This window comes from Petromyzon marinus, chromosome 80 (assembly GCF_048934315.1).
Source record: "Petromyzon marinus isolate PM22_M1 ecotype Great Lakes invasive population chromosome 80, UKy_Petmar_22M1.pri1.0, whole genome shotgun sequence".
Lineage (NCBI taxonomy): Eukaryota > Metazoa > Chordata > Hyperoartia > Petromyzontiformes > Petromyzontidae > Petromyzon > Petromyzon marinus.
In genome coordinates this window covers 1,886,473-1,909,061 of record NC_133746.1, presented here as the reverse complement: position 1 = coordinate 1,909,061, position 22,589 = coordinate 1,886,473, and the positions used below count along the sequence as shown (strand labels likewise).

The following is a 22,589-nucleotide window of genomic DNA, read 5'->3' as shown; positions in this document are numbered from 1 at the left end:
CAAACGATAGAAGCTCAACCAAGTGGCTGATAACATCATCATCATCATCGTGTGGAAATGTATGGACACCCACAGAGACTCAGACTCACCATACAGAGACCCACACACTCACCACACAGAGACCCACAGACTCAACACACAGACCCACACACTCACCACAGAGACCCACAGACTCACACAGACACCCACAGACTCACCTCACAAAAAGCCCCGTGTCGGCATCTTCAGGCTGAGCCGACCTCGAGGAGGCCCAGACAGGGTTCAGATTTTTCATGCCATCACCGCCATTCGCCCCGACCGGAAGCGGAAGTAGAAGCTGGGGGTGGAGGTGGGGGGCGCCCAAAGAGGCGGGGCGTGAGGCGGCTTCTGGGGGCGTGATCTCGCACTGGCACTGCACTCGGAGTGGCGTGGCTGCAGGGTACGTGGTAACGTCCCTCGCACTGTGACAGCACCGGTGATGTCGCAATCACCACGTGCTTCCTCAGCGTACGAGACGGGCGTGAAGGAGACAGCAGCTTCTTAAACTTCAGCTGCTTTAGCTTCATCATCGTCGCCTTTCGAACAACTTCTGCTTTAAGCTATCCGAGCGAAACTATTGACGAGGTGAGTTTTGTGGGTTCCTGGTGAGTGTGTGGGTCCGTGTTGTGGGTTCGTGGTGCGGATGGTGGGTTCCTGGTGGGGGATGTGGGAGACACACAGAGAACCACAAAGATGCATAGAGACCCATATAAATACACAGAGAATCGTAAAGACAAAGACCCATAGAAATACATACAGACCCATAGAGACACACAGATCCATAGATATACATAGAGACCCATAGAGACCCAGAGAAACCCACAGAGACCCACAGACACCCAGAGAGACACACACAGAGACCCACAGACTCACCACAACAGAATCACCACACACAGAGACCCACAGACTCACCTCACACAGATACACACAGACTCACCACACACAGAATCACACAGAGACCCACAGACTCACCTCACACAGAGACCCACAGACTCACCACACATAGACCCACAGACTCACCTCACAAAGACACACACAGGCTCACCATGCACAGACACCCACAGAGACCCACAGACTCAACACCAACAAACACACACAGAGACCCATAAACTCACCTTACACAGACACCCACAAACTCACCTCACACAGACACACACAGACTCACAACACACAGAGACCAACAGACTCACCTCACACAGATACACACAGACACCCACAGACTCACCACACACAGACTCACACAGAGACCCACAGACTCACCTCACACAGAGACCCACAGACTCACCACACATAGACACCCACAAACTCACCTCACACAGACACAAACAGAGACCCACAGACTCACCTCACACAGACACCCACAAACTCACCTGAAACAGAGACCCACAGACTCACCACACACAGACACACACAGAGAACCACAGACTCACCACACACAAAGACCCACAAACTCACCACACACAGACCCACAGACTCACCTCACAAAGACACACACAGACTCACCATGCACCGACACCCACAGAGACCCACAGACTCACCACCAACAGACACACACAGAGACCCATAAACTCACCTTACACAGACACCCACAAACTCACCTCACACAGACACACACAGACTCACAACACACAGAGACCCACAGACTCATCTCACACAAACACCCACAGACTCACCTCACACAGACACACACAGAGACCCACAGACTAACCACACACAGAGACCCACAAATTCACCTCGCACAGATACACACAGACACCCAGACTCACCACACACAGACTCACACAGAGACCCATAGACTCACCTCACACAGAGACCCACAGACTCACCACACATAGACACCCACAAACTCACCTCACACAGACACAAACAGAGACCCACAGACTCACCTCACACAGACACCCACAAACTCACCTCAAACAGAGACCCACAAACTCACCACACACAGACACACACAGAGACCCACAAACTCACCACACACAGACCCACAGACTCACCTCACAAAGACACACACAGACTCACCATGCACAGACACCCACAGAGACCCACAGACTCACCAACAACAGACACACACAGAGACCCACAGACTCGCCACACACAGACCCACAGACTCACCAACAACAGACACACACAGAGACCCATAGACTAACCACACACAGAGACCCACAAACTCACCTCACACAGACACCCACAGACTCACCTAACACAGACACCCACAGACTCACCTCACACAGACACACACAGACTCACCACACACAGAGACCCACAGACTCACCTCACATAGACACACACAGAGACCCACAGACTCACCTCACACAGACACACAGACTCACCTCACACAGAGACCCACAGACTCACCTCACACAGACACACACAGAGACCCACAGACTCACCTCACACAGACAGACACAGAGACCCACAGACTCACCACACACAGACACACACAGAGACACACAGACTCACCTCACACAGAGACCCACTGACTCACACAGATACCCACAGACTCACCTCACACAAAGCCCCGTGTCGACATCTTCAGGCTGAGCCAACCTCGAGGAGGCCCAGACAGGGTTCCCGCCATCGCCGCCATTCGCCCCGACCGGAAGCGGAAGTAGATGGGGGTGGAGGTGGGTGGCACCCAAAGAGGCGGGGCGGGAGGCGGCTTCCGGAGGCGTGGTCTCGCACTCTCACGTCACTCGGAGGGGCGTGGCTGAAGGGGGCGTGGTAACATCCCTCGCACTGTGACAGCACCGGTGACATCGCAATCACCACGTGCTTCCTCAGAGTACGAGACGGGCATGAAGGAGACGGCAGCTTCTTAAACTTCAGCTGCTTCAGCTTCATCATCGTCGCCTTTCGAATAACTTCTGCTGAAGCTATCCGAGCAAAACTATTGACGAGGTGAGTTTTGTGGGTTCCTGGTGAGTGTGTGGGTCCGTGTTGTGGGTTCGTGGTAAGTGTGTGGGTCCTTGTTGTGGGATTGTGGAGAGTGTGTGGGTCCGTGGTGAGGATGTGGGTGCGTGGTGAGTGTGTGAGTCCGTGTTGTGGGTTCGTGGTGAGTGTGTGTGTCCGTGGTGAGGATGTGGGTGCGTAGTGAGTGTGTGGATCCGTGTTGTGAGTTCGTGGTGCGGATGGTGGGTTCCTGGTGGGGGGATGTGGGAGACACACAGAGAACCACAAAGATGCATAGAGACCCATATAAATACACAGAGAAACGTAAAGACAAAGACCCATAGAAATACATAGAGACCCATAGAGACACACAGATCCATAGATATGCATAGAGACCCATAGAGACCCACAGAGACCCACAGACACCCAGAGAGACACACAGAGACCCACAAAGATACAGAGACCCAAATACTAAACTGAATGATATACATTTTACCAGGTAAGGAGCTACGTAGCGCTGGCTATTACAAACGAAAGAAGCTCAACCAAGTGGCTGATAACATCATCATCATCATCATCGTGTGGACACCCACAGAGACTCAGACTCACCATACAGAGACCCACACACTCACCACACAGAGACCCACAGATTCAACACACAGACCCACACACTCACCACAGAGACCCACAGACTCATCACACACAGACACACACAGACACCCACAGACTCACCTCACACAAAGCCACGTGTCGGCATCTTCAGGCTGAGTCGACCTCGAGGAGGCCCAGACAGGGTTCAGATTTTTCCCGCCATCGCCGTCATTTGCCCCGACCGGAAGTGGAAGTAGAAGCTGGGGGTGGAGGTGGGGTTCGCCCAAAGAGGAGGGGTGGGAGGCAGCTTCCGGGGGAGTGGCCTCGCACTGCACGTCACTAGGAGGGGCGTTGCTGAAGGGTGTTGTATATGTCCCCCTTTCCATATTAATATTAACAAGTATTTTTTCAATACATATAGATACATATTTCTATTGTTTCTTTTAATTTAATAATGAATAAAAACACCAAACCAGGCCTCAGCATGGCATGTGGAGGTCATATTTACCTTGACCCACTAACACGATTTTTACGTTCAGAGCCCTCCCAGGGTCAGAGGGAGCAGATAGAGAGCAGAGCGCAGCGGATTGCAAGGGGCTGACGTAAACACAAAGCCAGGGTCACTGGGAGGTTGCGTTAGCCTAGATCTAGTTAAGTCAAAAAAGCTAATTGGTTCTGCATTACTATTAAAGTAACTTAAAGTCGGAATTTAACGACAGGGTAGGCTAAAGTTATTGATCTTCAAACCCACTTCAATTTAACCCTGCCACAAGCTACGTCAATGTAACCATCACCCGTCTGTTAATATGAAATGTATTTACATATTTTAATCATTTCTATACGACTTGACCCGAAGCCTAACAATCAGGTTTTCCTAAGTCAACATGAATGCTCTAATCCACCCATACACAAATAATAAGCCGGGTTAAAGTAAGAGTAGAGAGGAAAAGAAATGCAAGCGCACAGCAAAACTGCAACGTAAGCAAAGGGCGATGTTAAACCCAGGGTCGGAGAGAAAGGAAGATCCCGGTCGTCTTTGTATCCCCGCAGCGCGGGGTAGGAGTGTGTATACGCTCGGGGAAACACGAGTCAAACACCACAACGGGAAGCTGACCCAGACCTTGGATTAATACAGAATCATAACTGTGGAACTCTGATGAAATGAAATGTTAACTTAAAACTTTTTAACCATTTCTTTGTGCGTCGGTGAAAGTCGGAGGGAATATCGCCCCTCCCTCCAGGTTGTGCACTCAGACAGAGAGGCGCCTTCGAGACAATTTATAACATTTCATTGTTTTACTTGTGGGTTTTATGATAGGAGTATGACAACGGAATATACCGTGGGTGATCCACACAAGGACACACACTGACATACGTACGGACACACACACGGACGCAGATACATACGGACAAATCCTGACACAGCAAAAATCGAAAGAAACCCCGCCTTGTGGGCAGAATCCGAGTGAAGGGATTTTTGGGCATAAAAAGAGGATCCTGAGCATTGAAACCTCAGTTCGACCGGGGGGGGGGGGTCGGCTCACCAGAGTTCGACCGGGGGGTCGACTCTCGGGAGACAGTTCGACTCGGAGGAGGTCGGAACTCGGGGAGTTCGACTCGGAGGAGTTCAACTCGGGGAGTTCGACCAGGGGGGTCGGAACTCGGGGCAGTTCGACACGCGAGAGAGTTCGACCAGTGGGTCGGCTCAGGAGCAGTTCAAATCGGGAACGAGAGCAACAGGTCGCCAGCCGGCGAGCTGCAGAGCAAGGGGCGGCGAGCAGAGGCCAAAGTGGCCCCGTCGCTACCCACTGACGTTGGCAAGACTCGCAAGGTAGTGAGGCGCCACCGAGTGTGATTTTAAAAGAGCTGAAAGAAAGAGTATTGCTGAAAGTTTATTCTACATTGAGTCCAGCTGCACAGCGACCAATGCACCAAGCAAGAGCTTCTGCAAACCAGAGCAAGAGCACGTGCGACTTGAGTCATCCAGCAGTGGAGAAAAACCTGCTTTCAGCAAACCAGCAACGAGCACGTTCGAGTTCTCCACCCAGAGAGAGGGAGCGTGCCGATGCAGCTCATCCAGCAGCGGAGAGAAACTGCTGTCAGCGAACCAGCACGAGCGTGATCGCGCAGCTCATCCAGCAGTGGAGAGAGGTGGCCACTGAGCAGCACTGAGAGCGATCAAGCAACTCTCCCCCGTGGACAGAGGCTGGCTGCTGTGTGGAGGAGGGAACGCCGATACGTATGATGCACAACCCCCACTCACCCTGACCGCTCTAAAGGGAGCGAGTATCCCTTTCATACAAGGGACACGTTGACGTATGTTAACGCAAGAAGACCAACCACACTCACATTACCCTAAAAAGAGAACTCAACGATACGATGATGTGCTATGCCCCACTACACGACCAATCTGACGTTCGCTGGACCTAAAGACTCAACTCCAAACAATGACTACTCCACACAATTCATGACACACAAAAACACACTCAAGTCCGTGAACTATCTGGCCGTGTGATAACAGTCCGTCGTTTATAAGTATATTCGTAATTTTCCTCTTTAATATTTTGTTTTGGACTGTACTTCTAATTGCATAAGTTACCAAACGATCCATCAATACGAATTAACTCTTGGCACCTTCTTCACGGAGCTACGCTCCCGGGGAGGAATCGTGCTAAACCGATTTTCTGATCATACAATCTTATTCACGGATTAATTAATCTCCCGTGAGATAACACGTTCCGCCGCATACCCTCACACTAAGCCATTTCGGTAATCTTATAGTCTGTCCGGTGGATCTGTTGTTACATTTATGCCTTTGGAAATAATAACTGTTTGATTGTCTTTTTATATGAATACCGTTGCATGTTAATCAATCACCTGTGATAATGTGCTGACCATTTCAAGTATAATGATCGTTCATATTATAATGTATAAGCTTTTGTGTAGCATAGCATTGGCATGTTCTGACTCTCTCTCTCACTAACAGCAATCGCTTTATGCGGGGTCCATGTGTTATCAAAGTGAAATCGTACAGTCGTGGATGATACTGTCTTGATACCGTGTGGATACCGTGCTGAAGTTCCGAGATTGAGAGTTCACATACATATTATAGTTAAGGTTTAATTAGAAATAAATTGATTAATACAGTTGTGGTCGTGTGATTCTTTCCTGAAATTTTTGCATAAGACCTGTATCCTGCGATGAGATATGAACTCGGGAACCTAAAGTATAAACACACCAATCCACACTCATTAAACTTTAAAGCAAATGATATGAACTTGGGACCTAAAATATGAACACTCGGGGAGTGTTAAAGCGAGAATCATTGTATTATGCTGATCAATAATACGAAGTTAGACAACGAGGCCGAATTGACACTAGCGTAACTAAAAACGATTGATTGCGTTATCCTGATTGATAACCCCACCTCGTCAACGAGGCGGGGCCTGATTATCATAAAAGCTATCATTAACACAACCACACCCAGTCGTATAAATTAATACGATTACCTCGCTAATTAGCATAGTTATACGCATAATTACACGAATTAACATAATTTTGGATTAATTAAGAAAATTTCAAATTTCATTTAATTTTCATTACTTTTCATCAATTTTCACACACCCACATATACAGCAAGGGGGCGTGGTCACGTCCCTCGGACTGTGACAGCACCGGTGACGTCGCAATCACCACGTGCTTACTCAGAGTACAAGACGGGCATGAAGGAGACGGCAGCTTCTGAAACTTCAGCTGCTTCAGCTTCATCATCGTCGCCTTTCGAACAACTTCTGCTGAAGCCATCCGAGCGAAACTATTGACGAGGTGAGTTGTGTAGGTTCCTGGTGAGTGTGTGGGTCCGTGTTGTGGACTCGTGGTGAGTGTGTGGGTCCGTGTCGTGTGGGTTCGTGGTGAGTGTGTGGGTCCGTGTTGTGTTATGGGTTCGTGGTGAGTGTATGGGTCCGTGTTGTGGGTTCGTGGTGAGTGTGTGGGTCCGTGTTGTGAATTCTAGATTTGAAGCTTTCGTGACTGCAAGGATTGAATTTGTTGTTGTTTATACTTTTACGTGACTTTACCGAATAGAACCAACGAGTATGGATCCGTGTTGTGAGTTGGTGTTGAGCGTGTGGGTCCGTGTTGTGGGTTTGTGGTGAGTGTGTGGGTCCATGTTGTGGGTTCGTGGTGAGTGTGTGGGTCCGTGACCCATAGAGATACATAGAGATAAATAGAGACCCATAGAGACACATAGAGAAGCACAGAGATACATAGTGACCCATAAAGATACATAGAGACCCACAGAGATACATAGAGACCCATCGCAATACACAGAGAACAATAGAGATACATAGTGACCCATAGAGACACACAGTGACCCATAGTAATCCAAGAGACCGATAGAGATATGTAGAGAACGATAGAGATACATAGAGACCCATAGAGATACACAGAGACCCATAGAGATACATAGAGACCCATAGAGATAGACAGAGAACGATAGAGATACGTAGAGACCCATAGTGATACATAGAGACCCATAGAGATACATAGAGACCCATTGAGACACATAGAGACCCATAGCAATACACAGAGAAGCAAATAGATACATAGGGACCCATAGAGCCACACACCGACCCATAGTAATACAAAGAGACCGATAGAGATATGTAGAGACGGACAGAGATACATAGAGACTCATAGTGATACATAGAGACACACAGAGACCCAGAGTGATACACAGAAAACCATAGAGAAACATAGAGACCCATAGAGACACATAGAGACCCATAGAGATACATAGTGACTCATAGAGACACACAGAGACCCAGAGTGATATACAGAGAACCAGAGAAACATAGAGACCGACAGGGACACATAGAGGCCCATAGAGATACATAGTGACCCATAGAGACACACAGAGACCCATAGAGATATGTAGAGATTGATAGATATACATAGAGACACATAGAGATACACAGAGACCCATAGCAATACACAGAGAACCATAGTGATACATAGAGACCCATAGAGATACACAGAGACCCATATAAAACACACAGAGACCTAGAGTGATACATAGAGAACCATAGTGATACATAGTGACCCATAGAGACACACAGAGACCCATAGTGATACATAGAGACCCATGGAGATACACAGAGACCCATAGAGACACACATAGACCTAGAATGATACATAGAGAACCATAGTGATACATAGTGACCCATAGAGACACACAGAGACCCATAGTGATACATAGAGACCCATAGAGATACACAGAGACCCATAAGACACACAGAGACCTAGAGTGATACACAGAGAACCATAGAGCAACATAGAGACCGACAGGGACACATAGAGACCCATAGATATACATAGAGACCGATAGAAACACACAGAGATCCAGAGATACACAGAGAACAATAGAGATATATAGAAACCCATAGAGATACAAAGTGACCCATTGAGACACACAGAGACCCATAGTGATACATAGAGACCCATAGAGATATGGAGAGACCCACAGAGATAGAGAGACCCATAGAGATACACAGAGACCCATTAATACCCAAAGAGATCCAAATATAACCAAAGTGATACAGAGACCGAATGAGACAGAGAGATCCAGAGATACACAGAGACCCAGAGTGATACATAGAAACCTATAGGGACACACAGAGACCCATAGTGATACATAAAGACCCGTAGAGAAATACAGAGGCCCATAGAGATAGAGACCGATAGAGACACACAAAGATCCATCGATACAAAGAGACACATACAGACACAAAGAGACGCATAGAGATACAAAGAGAATCATGGACTCCAAAAGGGATACATAGAGTCCGACAGGGACACATTGAGTCTGACAGGGACCTATAGATATATATGTTGACCCATACAGACACATAGAGACCAATAGTAAACATAGTGACCCATAGAGATACACAGAGATCCATAGAGATCCATAGAGACCCATAAAGACACACAAAAATCCAGAGAAACACAGAGACCAATAGAGCTATATAGAAACCCATAGAGATACAAAGTGATCCATAGAGACACACAGAGACCCATAGTGATACATAGAGACTCATAGTGATACATAGAGACCCATAGAGATATGTAGAGACCCACATAGATAAATATAGACCCATAGAGATACACAGAAACCCATTAATACCCAAAGAGACCCAAAGAGAACCAAAGTGATACAGAGACCGAATGAGACACAGAGAGATCCAGAGATACACAGAGACCCATAGTGATACATAGAAACCTATAGGGACACACAGAGACCCATAGTGATACATAAAGACCCATAGAGAAATACAGAGGCCCATAGAGATAGAGACCGATAGAGACACACAAAGAGCCATAGATACAAAGAGACACATAGAGACACACAGAGACGCATAAAGATACAAAGAGAATCATGGACTCCAAAAGGGATACATAGAGTCCGACAGGGACAGTGAGTCTGACAGGGACCTATAGATATATATATGGTGACCCATACAGACACATAGAGACCAATAGTAAGCATAGTGACCCATAGAGACCCAAACAAATACATACAGACCGATAGAGACACACAGAAACCCACAGACACACAGAGACACATAAAGACACACAGAGACCCATACAGATACAAAAAGACACAGAGACACACAGAGACCCATAGTGATACATAGAGACCCATAGAGATACACAGATCCATAGAGATCCATAGAGACCCATAAAGACACACAAAGATCCAGAGATACACAGAGACCAATAGAGCTATATAGAAACCCATAGAGATACAAAGTGACCCATAGAGACACACAGAGATCCATAGTGATACATAGAGACCCATAGTGATACATAGAGACCCATAGAGATACACAGGGACCCATAAATACCCATAGAGACCCAAAGAGAACCATAGTGATACAGAGACCGAATGAGACACAGAGAGATACACAGAGACACATAGAGATACATAGAAACCCATAGGGACACACAGAGACCCAGAGTGATACATAGAGACCCATACAGATACATAGAGATCGATAGAGACACAGAGATCTAGAGATAGACCCATAGACATACACATAGACCGATAGAGAAACAAAGAGGCCCCATAGTGATACATAAAGACCCATAGAGATACATAAAAACCTAAAGTGAGACATAGAGACCCATAGAGATACATATAGATCGATAGAGAGACACAAAGATCCATAGATACACAGACACACAGAGACCCATAGGGATACAAAGAGATTCATGGAGTCCGACAGGGACACATAGAGTCCGACAGGGACCTATATAGATGCATAGTGACCCATAGAGACACACAGAGACCCATATAGATACACTGAGACCGATAGAGACAAACAGAGATCCAGGGATACACAGAGACCCATAGATACACACAGATCCAGAGACACAAAGAGACCCATAATGATACATAGAGACCCATATAGATACATAGAGACTGACAGGGACACAAAGAGATCCATGGATACACAGAGACCCATAGATACACACAGAGATCCAGAGACACACAAGAGACCCATAAAGACCCAGAAGGTTACATAGAGACATATAGAAATACATAGAGACCAATAGAGACACACATAGACCCATAGAAACACAGAAACCCATAGAGACACAGAGACCCTTAGAGACAAAGAGACCCATAGTCATACATAGAGACCCACAGAGACCCACAGACACCCAGAGAGACACACACAGAGAACCATAAAGATGCATAGAGACCCAAATACTAAACTAAACGATATAGATTTTCCAGGTAACGAGCTATGTAGCGCTGGCTATTACAAATGACAGAAGCTCAACCAAGTGGCTGATAACATCATCATCATGTGGAAATGTACACACACCCACAGAGACTCACCACACTGAAACCCACACACTCACCACAGAGACCCACAAACTCACCATACTAAGACCCACACACTCACCACACGGAGACCCACAGACTCACAACACAGACACAGAGAGACCCACACTCACCACACCAAGACCTGCAGATTCACAACACAGAGACCCACAAACTCACCTCACACAGAGACCCACATTCACCTCACACAGACACCCACAGACTCACGACACCGAGAACCACAGATTCACCTCACACAGACACCCACAGAATCACCACACACAGAGACCCACACACTCACCTCACACAGAGACCCACAGACTTCAACACACAGAGACCCACAGACTCACCACACACAGACACACACACAGACCCACAAACTCACCACACACAGACACACACAGACTCACCTCACACAGACACACACACAGACTCACCACACTCACCTCACACAGACACACACAGACACACACAGATACACAGACACACAGACTCACCTCACACAGACACACAGAGACTCACCTCACACAGACACACACAGACTCACCACACACAGAGACCCACAAACTCACCACACACAGACCCACAGACTCACCTCACACAGACACACCACACACAGACTCACCACACACAGACACACACAGACTCACCTCACACAGAGCCCCGTGTCGGCATCTTCAGGCTGAGTCGACCTCGAGGAGGCCCATACAGGGTTCAGATTTTTCCCGCCATCGCCGCCATTCGCCCCGACCGGAAGCGGAAGTAGAAGGTGGGGGTGGAGGTGGCGGGCGCCCAAAGAGGCGGGGCGGTAGGCGGCTTCTGGGGGCGTGGTCTCGCACCGCACGTCACTCGGAGGGGCGTGGCTGACAGCACCGGTGACGTCGCAACATCACGTGCTTCCTCACAGTTGGAGACGGTTTGTGAAGGAGACGGCTGCTGCTCAAATTTCAGCTGCTTAAGCTTCATCATCTTCGTCCAACTTCTGCTGAAGCCATCCGTGCCAAACCTTTGACGAGGTGAGTGTGTGGGCTCGTGGTGAGTGTGTGGGTCCGTGTTGTGGGCTCGTGGTGAGTGTGTGGGTCCGTGGTGAGTGTGTAGATCCATGTTGTGGGTTCGTGGTGAGTGTGTCGGTCCGTCTTGTGGGTTTGTGTTACGTTTGTAGGTCCGTGTTGTGGGTTATTTGTGAGGCTGGGTCCGTGGTGAGGATGTGAGTCCATGTGAGTTTGTGGTGATAATGTTAGTCCGTGTTGTGAGTTCGTGGTGAGGATGGGGGTTCGTGGTGAGGATGGTGGGTACCTGTTGGGGGGATGTGGGACAGTGGTGAGGATGTGAGTTCGTGTTGTGACTCTCTACACCATCTCCACCCCCCTTCCACCCCCCCACTCACAGCTTTCCACACAGAGACCTTGGGGACTGCTGCGTGAACAAAGCCACTCTGAGCATCAGCACCATGGAGGTACGCATGGGCCCCTACACTCGACTTACTAACACCACTAGCACTTACGAACACCACCCACACTTATGAACACCACCCGCACTTATAAACACCACCCACACTTACGAACGAGCTTCCATGAAATATATTTGTTTAACATCGACTTACAACTCGCACTTGCGAACCGAACCGTGGAACGATCCTCCGCGAGATGTAGTGAGTGTTTGTGATGCCTGTACACTACTCTGTGGCACCATGGTGGCTATGAGATGTTAACAACCTCACTTGGTATACAGGAGGTCGTGGGTTCGACCCCGACCCTGAGACCTACTGTTTATTTGAAGTCTGTGTGTGTAGAGGAGCCTACTCCCAATATTGTTTTTGTGTGTGTATGTGCATGTAGACGAGCCAAGCTGGAGCGAGAAGGAGGGAGCGAGTCTCTGACAACACGTGGAGCGCGCTGTCAGCAGCCGGCACCGGCCCTATCTGCAGTAAATCGCCTCGAGGTGAGAACAGCAGTGAGCAAACATGTCCATCGGTGAATGGGGGGAAGTCACTACCGCCATTTTGCATGGGGGACTTCACAGTGGCCATGTTGCTTAGGGAACTTTATGGCAGCCATGTTGCACGGGTGACTTCATTGTTGCAATTTTGCATGGGGGATGTCACGGCAGCCATGTTGCATGGGGTACATTACTATGGCCATGTTGCATGGGGGACGTCATTCTGGACATGTTACGTGGGGGATTTCACGGTGGCCATGATGCATGGCAGTCTATAGGATGGCCACGTTGCATGAGGGATATCACAGTGGCCATGTTGCATGGGGGTTGTCATGGTGGCCATGTGACATGGGGGATGTAACGGCAGCAATGTTGCGTGAGGGATGTAACTTCGGCCATGTTGCAAGGGGGACTTTATTGCGACCATGTTGCATGAGGGCTGTCCTAATGGCCATGTTGCATGGGGGATGTCACGTCAGCCATATTGGATGGGGGTTGTCATGGTGGCCATGTTACATGTGTATACAGTATTTGGCTGCCGCGATATATTTCCACGTGATGAAGATGATGATATCAGCCACTTCGGTGGGGCTTTACCAGCCAAAATAAAAAATATATATACATATAGTTTAGTTTTACGATGGGTCCCTGTGGGTGTTTATTGTTCGATATGAGCATGGATCTCTGTGGGTCTCTATGGATCTATATAAGTATGGGTCTCTATGGGTCTCTATGGTTCGATACTTGTATGGGTCTCTGTGGGTCTCTGTGGGTCTCTATGGTTCGATACGAGTTTGAGTTTCTGTGGGTCTCTGTGGGTCTGAGTTGAGTGATGAGTCTCCACGTGAAGATGAGGATGACGATGTAGCTCTTACCTGGAATGTAAAAGAAACAGAAATAGTTCAAAGTTTAAGTTGTTGTTGCTGGCACGTGTGCAGAGATCCTGGATCTCTTCGGGCCCCAGCTGAGTCATCGCCAGAAGCTGGAGCTGGCGGCCATGAAACAAGTATGGTTTTTCACTGTGGACAAGGTCGGCAAACCCCGGGGCGGCAACAACAACGACAGCTACGACGACGAAAACAACAACTACATCCCTGTGAGGCTCACAGAGATACAGAGATACCCATAGAGACCCACGGAGCCACACATAGAGACACCCACAGAGACCCACAGAGACACCCATAGAGAACCACAGAGACCCAAAGAGACACCCACAGAGACCCACAGAGACACCCACAGAGACACCCACAGAGACCCAAAGAGACACCCACAGAGACACCCACAGAGACCCACTCCTATTGAGACCCACAGAAGCACCCAAAGAGACATCATTAGACACCCACAGAGGTTTTTGTTGGGTTAGAAGGCATGAGTATAAATTTGTAACCTGCCACCACCACCAGACACAGACAGTCAGTTAAGGTTTTGTGTTACGGGTTTCTGGGGGTCTCTGTGGTTGTCTAGGGATCTGTGTGGGTCTTTATTGGTCTGGGTGTCTGTGGGTCTCTCTGAGTATCTCAAGATCTGGGTCTCTGTGTATGTGTTAAAGTTATTTCACGCCATTTGCAGCAAACTTTGGCTAATTCTCTCACAACGATGTCGGCCGCAATGGCCAGGAGATGTTAACTCCCTCGCCTGGTATACAGAAGGTCGTGGGTTGGATACCGACCCTGACACCTGCTGTATATTTGGAGTTTGCGTCTCTATCTCTCTCTCCGTGGTTGCGTGGATTTTTCTCCGGGTCCTCCGTTTTCTTTCCTTCCACATTTATAATCAACGTCACCACACATTGAGAGCAATTGGCTTCCGCTATACATTTCCACACGGTGGTAATGATAAGGCCACTTCGTTGAGCAATGATTTGAGATGGCCAGGTTGCTTTTGAACAAGAATAGTTACATAGCAGCTCAGTGGTGGAGCCTTTAACAGCATAACAATAGGCTGCAGCCTTTCTGGAAATAAAACACATACTGGTGGTGAACATGCAAACAACAACATGCTCTGATAATGTGGCATTGCCTTTGAAACTGATTGGTCTACACCAGAGAGAACAGCCTTCTTTCGGGCCTAGTCTCAATACCTGGGTCTCACCACCAGTTGTTCGCCACCAGTGTCTCACTACCAGTATCTCATTACCTGTCTCACCACTAGTGTCTCGCCACCAGCGTCTCGCCACCAGCGTCTCACCACCAGCGTCTCACAACCAGCGTCTCACAACCTGCATCTCACCACCAGTGTCTCACCACCAGTGTCTCACCACCAGTGTCTCACCACCAGTGTCTCATTACCTGTATCTCACTACCTGTCTCACTACCTGTCTCACCACCAGTATCTCATCACCAGTGTCTCACCACCAGTGTCTCACTACCAGTGTCTCACTACCCAGTGTTAGATGGATAAACGCAAAAAGGCGAACAACTCCCCCAAGTTTTAACGCATTCGGTATTCTTGGGTCTTTCGGTAAATTAACGTACTGTAGATAGGTTCAAAGAAAATATAAAAAAATAACAGGAAGACGACCGCTTGCGTTGCGATCAAAACGTCGTGGTTTTCTGTTATTTTTTATTATTTTCTTTGAACCTATCTACGTGACTTTACCGAAAGACCCAAGAATATGAATTCCTGCAGTCACAAAAGCTTTGAGTCAAGCATTCGGCAGTTTAACGAACCATTTATACATTTCCGCGATCTAACACCCAAGCAAAAATAAACCTCCGTGGTGGAAAATGGCGGTCTTGGAAGCCCCGACTGCTGCTGCCACCACCGAGCGTTAGGCGCTCCGATTGCGACGCCTCTGAGTACCGGCCCCCGTCTCTTCCTCCGCCTCCTAGGTCCGCAAGGAACAGCTCAACTACCGCTATGAGGTGCAGAAGATGATCGGCGAGGGAGGCCAGGGCCTGGTGCTGCAGTGCCGCGACCACAAAACCAAAACGCTCGTGGCCATCAAGATGCTGTCGCTGCCCTTGTGGTGAGTCAGAGGGCCTTTCGCGGTGGCCCGCACTCTCGGAAAATAATCATCAATGATTGGAGTTAAAGCCGTGAAACTGCCAGTAACTATGGACTCGCTGACAAAATACTAACTGCCGCAAAACTTCTGCCAACTATAAACTAACAAAATACTAACTGCCGTAAAACTACTGCTAAATATGAACAAATTAAAAAAGATACTAACTGCCATAAAACTGCTGCTAAATACGAACCAACAAATGTTTAACTGTCGTAATACTTACTGCTAACTATGAACTTGCTCACCAAATAATAACCTGCCGTGAGACGACTGCTATGAACTAAAGTTAACTTTCAAAATAATAACTACCGTGCAACTGTTGCTAACTCTAAACTAAAAACTAACAGACCCATAGAGACCCACAGAGACCCATAGAGACGAACAAAGACACCCAGACCCTGAGAGACCCATAGAGGCCCACAGCAACACCCAGACCCTGAGAGACCCACAGAGACACCCACAGCGACACCCAGACCCTTAGAAATCCACAGAGACACCCAGACCCTGAGAGACCCAAGAGACACCCAAACAAATAAAGACCCTTAAAGAACCACATAAACACCCAGACCCTTAGAGACCCACAGAGGCCCACAAAAACACCCAGACCCATAGAGAGCCACAGATATCCACAGAGTAACCCACAGAGGCACCCACAGAGACAACCACAGAGACCTATAGAGTCACCCACGGAGACCCCCACAGAGACCCCCACAGAGTCACCCACAGAGACCCCCACAGGGTCACCTACAGAGAAACCCACAGAGACCCCCACAGAGACCCCCACAGTCACCCAAAGACCCGCACAATCACCCACAGAGTCACCCACAGAGACCCCCACAGATTCACCCACAGAGACCCCCATAGAGTCACCCACAGAGACCCCCACACAGACCCCTACAGAGACCCCTACAGAGACCCCTAAAGAGACCCCCACAGAGACCCCCACAGAGACCCCACTGAGACCCCCACAGAGACCCCCACAGAGTCACCCACAGAGTCAACCAGAGACACCCACAGAGACCCCCAAACAGACCCCCACAGAGACCCCCACAGAGTCACCCACAGAGTCACCCACAGAGTTACCCACAGAGTCACCCACAGAGTCACCCACACAGAGTCACCCACAGAGACACCCACAGAGACACCCACACAGAGTCACCCACACAGAGTCACCCACACAGAGTCACGCACAGAGACCCTCACAGAGTCACCCACAGAGTCACCCTCACAGAGTCACCCACACAGAGTCACCCACACAGAGTCACCCACACAGAGTCACTCACAGAGTCACCCACACAGAGTCACCCACACAGAGTCACCCACACAGAGTCACTCACAGAGTCACCCACACAGAGTCACCCTCACAGAGTCACCCACAGAGTCACCCACACAGAGTCACCCAAACAGAGTCACCCACACAGAGTCACCCACACAGAGTCACTCACAGAGTCACCCACACCGAGTCACCCACACAGAGTCACCCACACAGAGTCACCCACACAGAGTCACCCACACAGAGTCACCCACACAGAGACACCCACACAGAGTCACCCACACAGAGTCACCCACACAGAGTCACCCACACAGAGACACCCACACAGAGACACCCACACAGAGTCACCCACACAGAGTCACCCACACAGAGTCACAGAGTCACCCACCCAGAGTCACCCACACAGAGTCACCCACACAGAGTCACCCAAAGAGTCACGCACAGAGACCCTCACAGAGTCACCCACAGAGTCACCCTCACAGAGTCACCCACAGAGTCACCCACACAGAGTCACCCAAACAGAGTCACCCACACAGAGTCACCCACACAGAGACACCCACACAGAGTCACCCACACAGAGACACCCACACAGAGTCACCCACACAGAGTCACCCACACAGAGTCACCCACACAGAGTCACCCACACAAAGTCACCCACACAGAGTCACTCACAGAGTCACCCACACAGAGTCACACACACAGAGTCACCCACACAGAGTCACTCACAGAGTCACCCACACAGAGTCACCCACACAGAGTCACCCACACAGAGTCACCCACACAGAGTCACCCACACAGAGTCACCCACACAGAGTCACCCACACAGAGTCACACACACAGAGTCACCCACACAGAGTCACCCACACAGAGTCACCCACACAGAGTCACCGTTGATTTCGTGGCCTTCCCCCTCCCGTTGCGCAGCTCCTCGACAGCGGCCCGCCAGAGGACGGAGCTGGAGGTGGCCAAAAAGCTGCAGGGCAGGGCCAGCGATGAGCGCTATGGAGTCATCCGGGTCCTGGACACGTTCGAATTCCGCGGCCACAATTGCCTCGTCGTCGAGCTCTTGAAGTACGTGAACCTTCCCACCCCCCCCCCCCCACCACCCACCCACGTGCGTCTCCATTGCTCCGTTCGATAGTTGATTTATTTCGGAATTAATATTTATTTAATATTTGATTAAGCAACTAGATTTATCGATTTATCACATTTATTAATTGAGTTTTACACGCAGGGCTTTTGCGACCATTATAATCCATAATAGAGGTATTTTTGGGTTAGATCGCTTAAAAATATAAATGTTGCGTCGTTAAACCCGCCACAACCCGACACAGCCAACTAGTAAGGGTTGTCACGCAAACAGAACGTGCCAATTCGTTACTAGTACAGCACTAGTGTGTAGTGTATAGTAGTGTAGTGTATAGTGTAGTATAATGGTACAGCACAACGGTGTGTTGGACAGCCAAGCCACAACATTTACAATCTCTGAGTACGACGTTTCGCTAGTAATTACAACCAGCTTCATCAGGCGAAAGTTAGATTTTGTGGAGAATTCCACCTGTTCCGTTCCTTATAAAGAGGCACAGATGTGGTGACCACACTTCTGTGCGGCAAAGTTGGGTGGGGGATAAATTTTCTAATTTGTTCCCCAATAGCTTGATTTAATAACTTTCATAATAAACTTATTTTGCAGTTTATTTAGTGAGTTTAAAGATAATTAACAATTCATCAAAATATGTCTCGCCTCGTTAAATGAATTAATTTAATCGAAGACGTAACTTATTTAATTGCTATTTTGGTAATTAATTTATGCAATAATTCATCTGACAATTTTACAATCACAATTTGTTTGGCAACCGAGTCTCCAAAGCTCTGGGAAGTCGAGCAGCACGCGTCCACGTGGCCCCCGTGGGTCAAGCAGCTCAGCACGGCGAACCGCTGCGTTATCGACAATCGCAGAACACCGTGGGGACAAAGCAGACGCAGGAAGTCCCCCGGGTTGCGGAAGACGCAACTCACGGAAACGTTCCCCATGAATCACACATTCTAATTTGTTTATGATATTGATAATCTACATGTGGAAAAAGGGAATTTGTGAATTTGTGTCTGTTTGAAATGTTTATGCAACAAACTTGAAATTTGGCATGTGGGTAGCTTCCAGACTGTACACAATGCAAAAAGTCTAAAAATAGACTTTTGTATTTTGGGGGGGGGGATGGCGGAATAATGCATGTAATACATTGCACGGCAAGTGAGTGGTGACGTCACATCTGTGATGTCACCCGCATGCGGCAGCGTCACGCAGTGTGCCTGCTGACGTCACGCATCCCCCCCCAACCCCCGCGTAGGCTGTGTATCCTGCACAAAAGCGCTGCATAGCTGCCTACATTTTCTAAGTCAACGCGACGAATTTCAGCTCGCTCCTAAATAGGAAGCAGAAAATCCATCTGTTTGTGTGAAGCAGCAAAAACTCTCGAACGCTGAGTTCTGACGTCGTGAAATTTGCACAGCTTACGCTGTCTGGAATTTCTAAGGAAACGCGACTATATTCAGCTCGCCACGTCATTCCCTTCCCGAGTTGCCTAAATCGACCTTACGTAGAAGTGGGTTAAAGTTGAATTTCCTTCAGTGAAAAACATCCGATTTAGTGAAATTGATTTGTTTAGGATTTTTTCTTTCTTGCAAGCATCAACCTTTTTTAAGGGTTTTCCAGTGTAATCTTTATATATACAGCAAAAGGGAAATGTGTAGATATGTGTGTCTGTTCGAAATGTTTAGCATACTTCCCAACATGCTACAAACTTTAAATTTGGCATGTGGGTAGCTTCCATACTGTACACAATGTAAAAAGTATAAAAAATTACTTTGTATTTTTTTTGGGGAGGGAATAATGGATATAATCTATTGCACGGCAGTGAGTGGTGACGGCACATCTGTGATGGAATAAACTATTAATTTCCGTGCGAAGAACGGGTACACATTCTAGTAAAATATATATTAATAAGCTATTTTTTTAAATAATAAAATAACACGATATTAATAAGATTCCAAAATAATAAGGAAATTATAATGAAATAATAATACAAATATATTGCTAATAGAAATTTTAATAATTTTTTAATTAATAAATATTCATAAAGTAACAATAAAAATATTATTGTTAAATTGTGATATGATAGTAATAAAATGATAGTAATGAAATTATAAAATAGAAATTGTAATAACAACATAATCACGGTGAAATTAGAATGAAATCATAATGAAATTATTATCATTAAATATTTCACGCACGGCAATGTTTTGTGCGCGTTAGTTCCCTCGGCGCTAGGGCAGCGCGGCGACGACGTGGATGAATACCGCGGAGCGACGAGGAGTTCCCTGGCCTCCCCTCCCCCCCCTGCCAAAACTAACCAAGTGGCACAGTCGGTTTGGGGTCCGGGTTGTGGGTCGCCCTGCAGACGTTATCGGAACGGGAAAGGGGTTTTAACGTCGTCGTCGTCCTTGTCGTGCCAGGAAGAGCCTCTACGATGTCATGAGCAAAGGGAGCATCGGGCGAATCTACGTGAGGCGGTTGAGGGAGTACACCAGGGCCATCCTCGACTTCCTGTTGTACGCCAAGGGGCGGGGCATCGTCCACGGGGACATCAAGCCGGTGAGCGGAGCGGGCGCGGTGGTCGCGCCCTCTCGTCGGGGCGCTTGGTTAGCTGGCGCGGAGGCAGCCCGGCCACTGTTGATCACGGGGTCGATGCGGTGGCTCCGTCCATCTGGAGGGAGGTGGTGGTAGTGGTGGTGGTGGGGTCACTTTACCTCCGGTGAAGACGATCCGGGACGAGGTGGACACTCGTACCATAGAGGCAGGCCGGCCATGGTTGATTGCAGGGTCAATGCGCTGGCTCTGTCCTTCTACTGTGACTCTGCCACCTCCTCCTTCCAGATGGAGGAGGTAGCAGGAGATGTTAACTACCTCGCCAGGTATACAGGAGGTCGTGGGTTCGATCCCGACCCTGACGCCTGCTGTATGTTTGGTGTCTGCGTCTCTCTCTCCCCGTGGTGGTCACGTGGATTTTACTCCGGGTCCTCCGGTTTTTCCCTCCACGTTCAGAATCAACATCACCAAGCGTTTAGAGTATTTGACCGCTGCTTTAACATTTCCGCGTGATTATGATGATGATGATATCAGCCCACTTGGTTGAGCTATCGTTTGTGATGGCCAGGTCGCTTCTGACAGAACAGCTGCACAGTAGCACAGAGTGGGGCCTTACACCTAGTAAAGTAAATATAGCTTAGTTTTAGTTTGGGTCTCTCTATGTCTGTGTAGGTCTCTATGAGTATGGGTCTCTCGAAGTCTGTGTGAGTCTCTATGAGTATGAGTCTCTCTAAGTCTGTGTGAGTCTCTATGAGTATGGGTCTATTTCGGTCTTTATGGGTCTCTATGAGTATGGGTCTCTGTTGGTCTGTGTAGGTCTCGATGAGAATGGGTCTCTGTTGGTCTGTGTAGGTCTCTATGAGAATGGGTCTCTATATCTGTGTGGGTCTTTATAAGTATGGGTCTCTGTGGGTGTGTATGGGTCTCTATGGGCCTGTTGAAACATGTGTTTAGAGTATTCTTAGTTTTTTCGGTAAAGTCACGTTGAAGAGAAACAACAAAATAACAAAATATATATAAAACAATAAAAAAAATTCTCACGACGTTTCGACCATAACTCAAACGGTCATCATCAGGTGTGTCGGTTTGCATAAATTTATTTTGAAAACGGCATAGTTATTTATTTATATATAAATAACGTTTGCGTCACGCGCAACGATTGGCTGTTTGCCAGGACTAGTCCATCTATTTTTTTGAAAAGAGGAGGGGGGAGACGAAATTTGTTTTTATGTATGCTGTCTGAAAGCCACTGTAAGCGTGAACAATCAATCAAGAACTGAAATGATTTATCAAATCTTTCCAATGATTGCTAAGATAAAATCCATCATCTCGGTTGAAA

The 22,589-nt window shown here is 48.1% G+C and overlaps 1 long non-coding RNA gene across 1 annotated transcript; it reads right to left on the bottom strand.

Moving 5' to 3' along the window:
• Positions 1-8: 8 nt before the first annotated feature.
• On the bottom strand, positions 9-6,360 carry LOC142907608 (uncharacterized). The gene is made up of 3 exons (XR_012931121.1): positions 3,640-6,360; positions 2,524-3,157; positions 9-672 (listed from the first exon to the last, which is right to left on the bottom strand). It is a non-coding gene; the product is annotated as an uncharacterized LOC142907608 (long non-coding RNA).
• Positions 6,361-22,589: the final 16,229 nt, after the last annotated feature.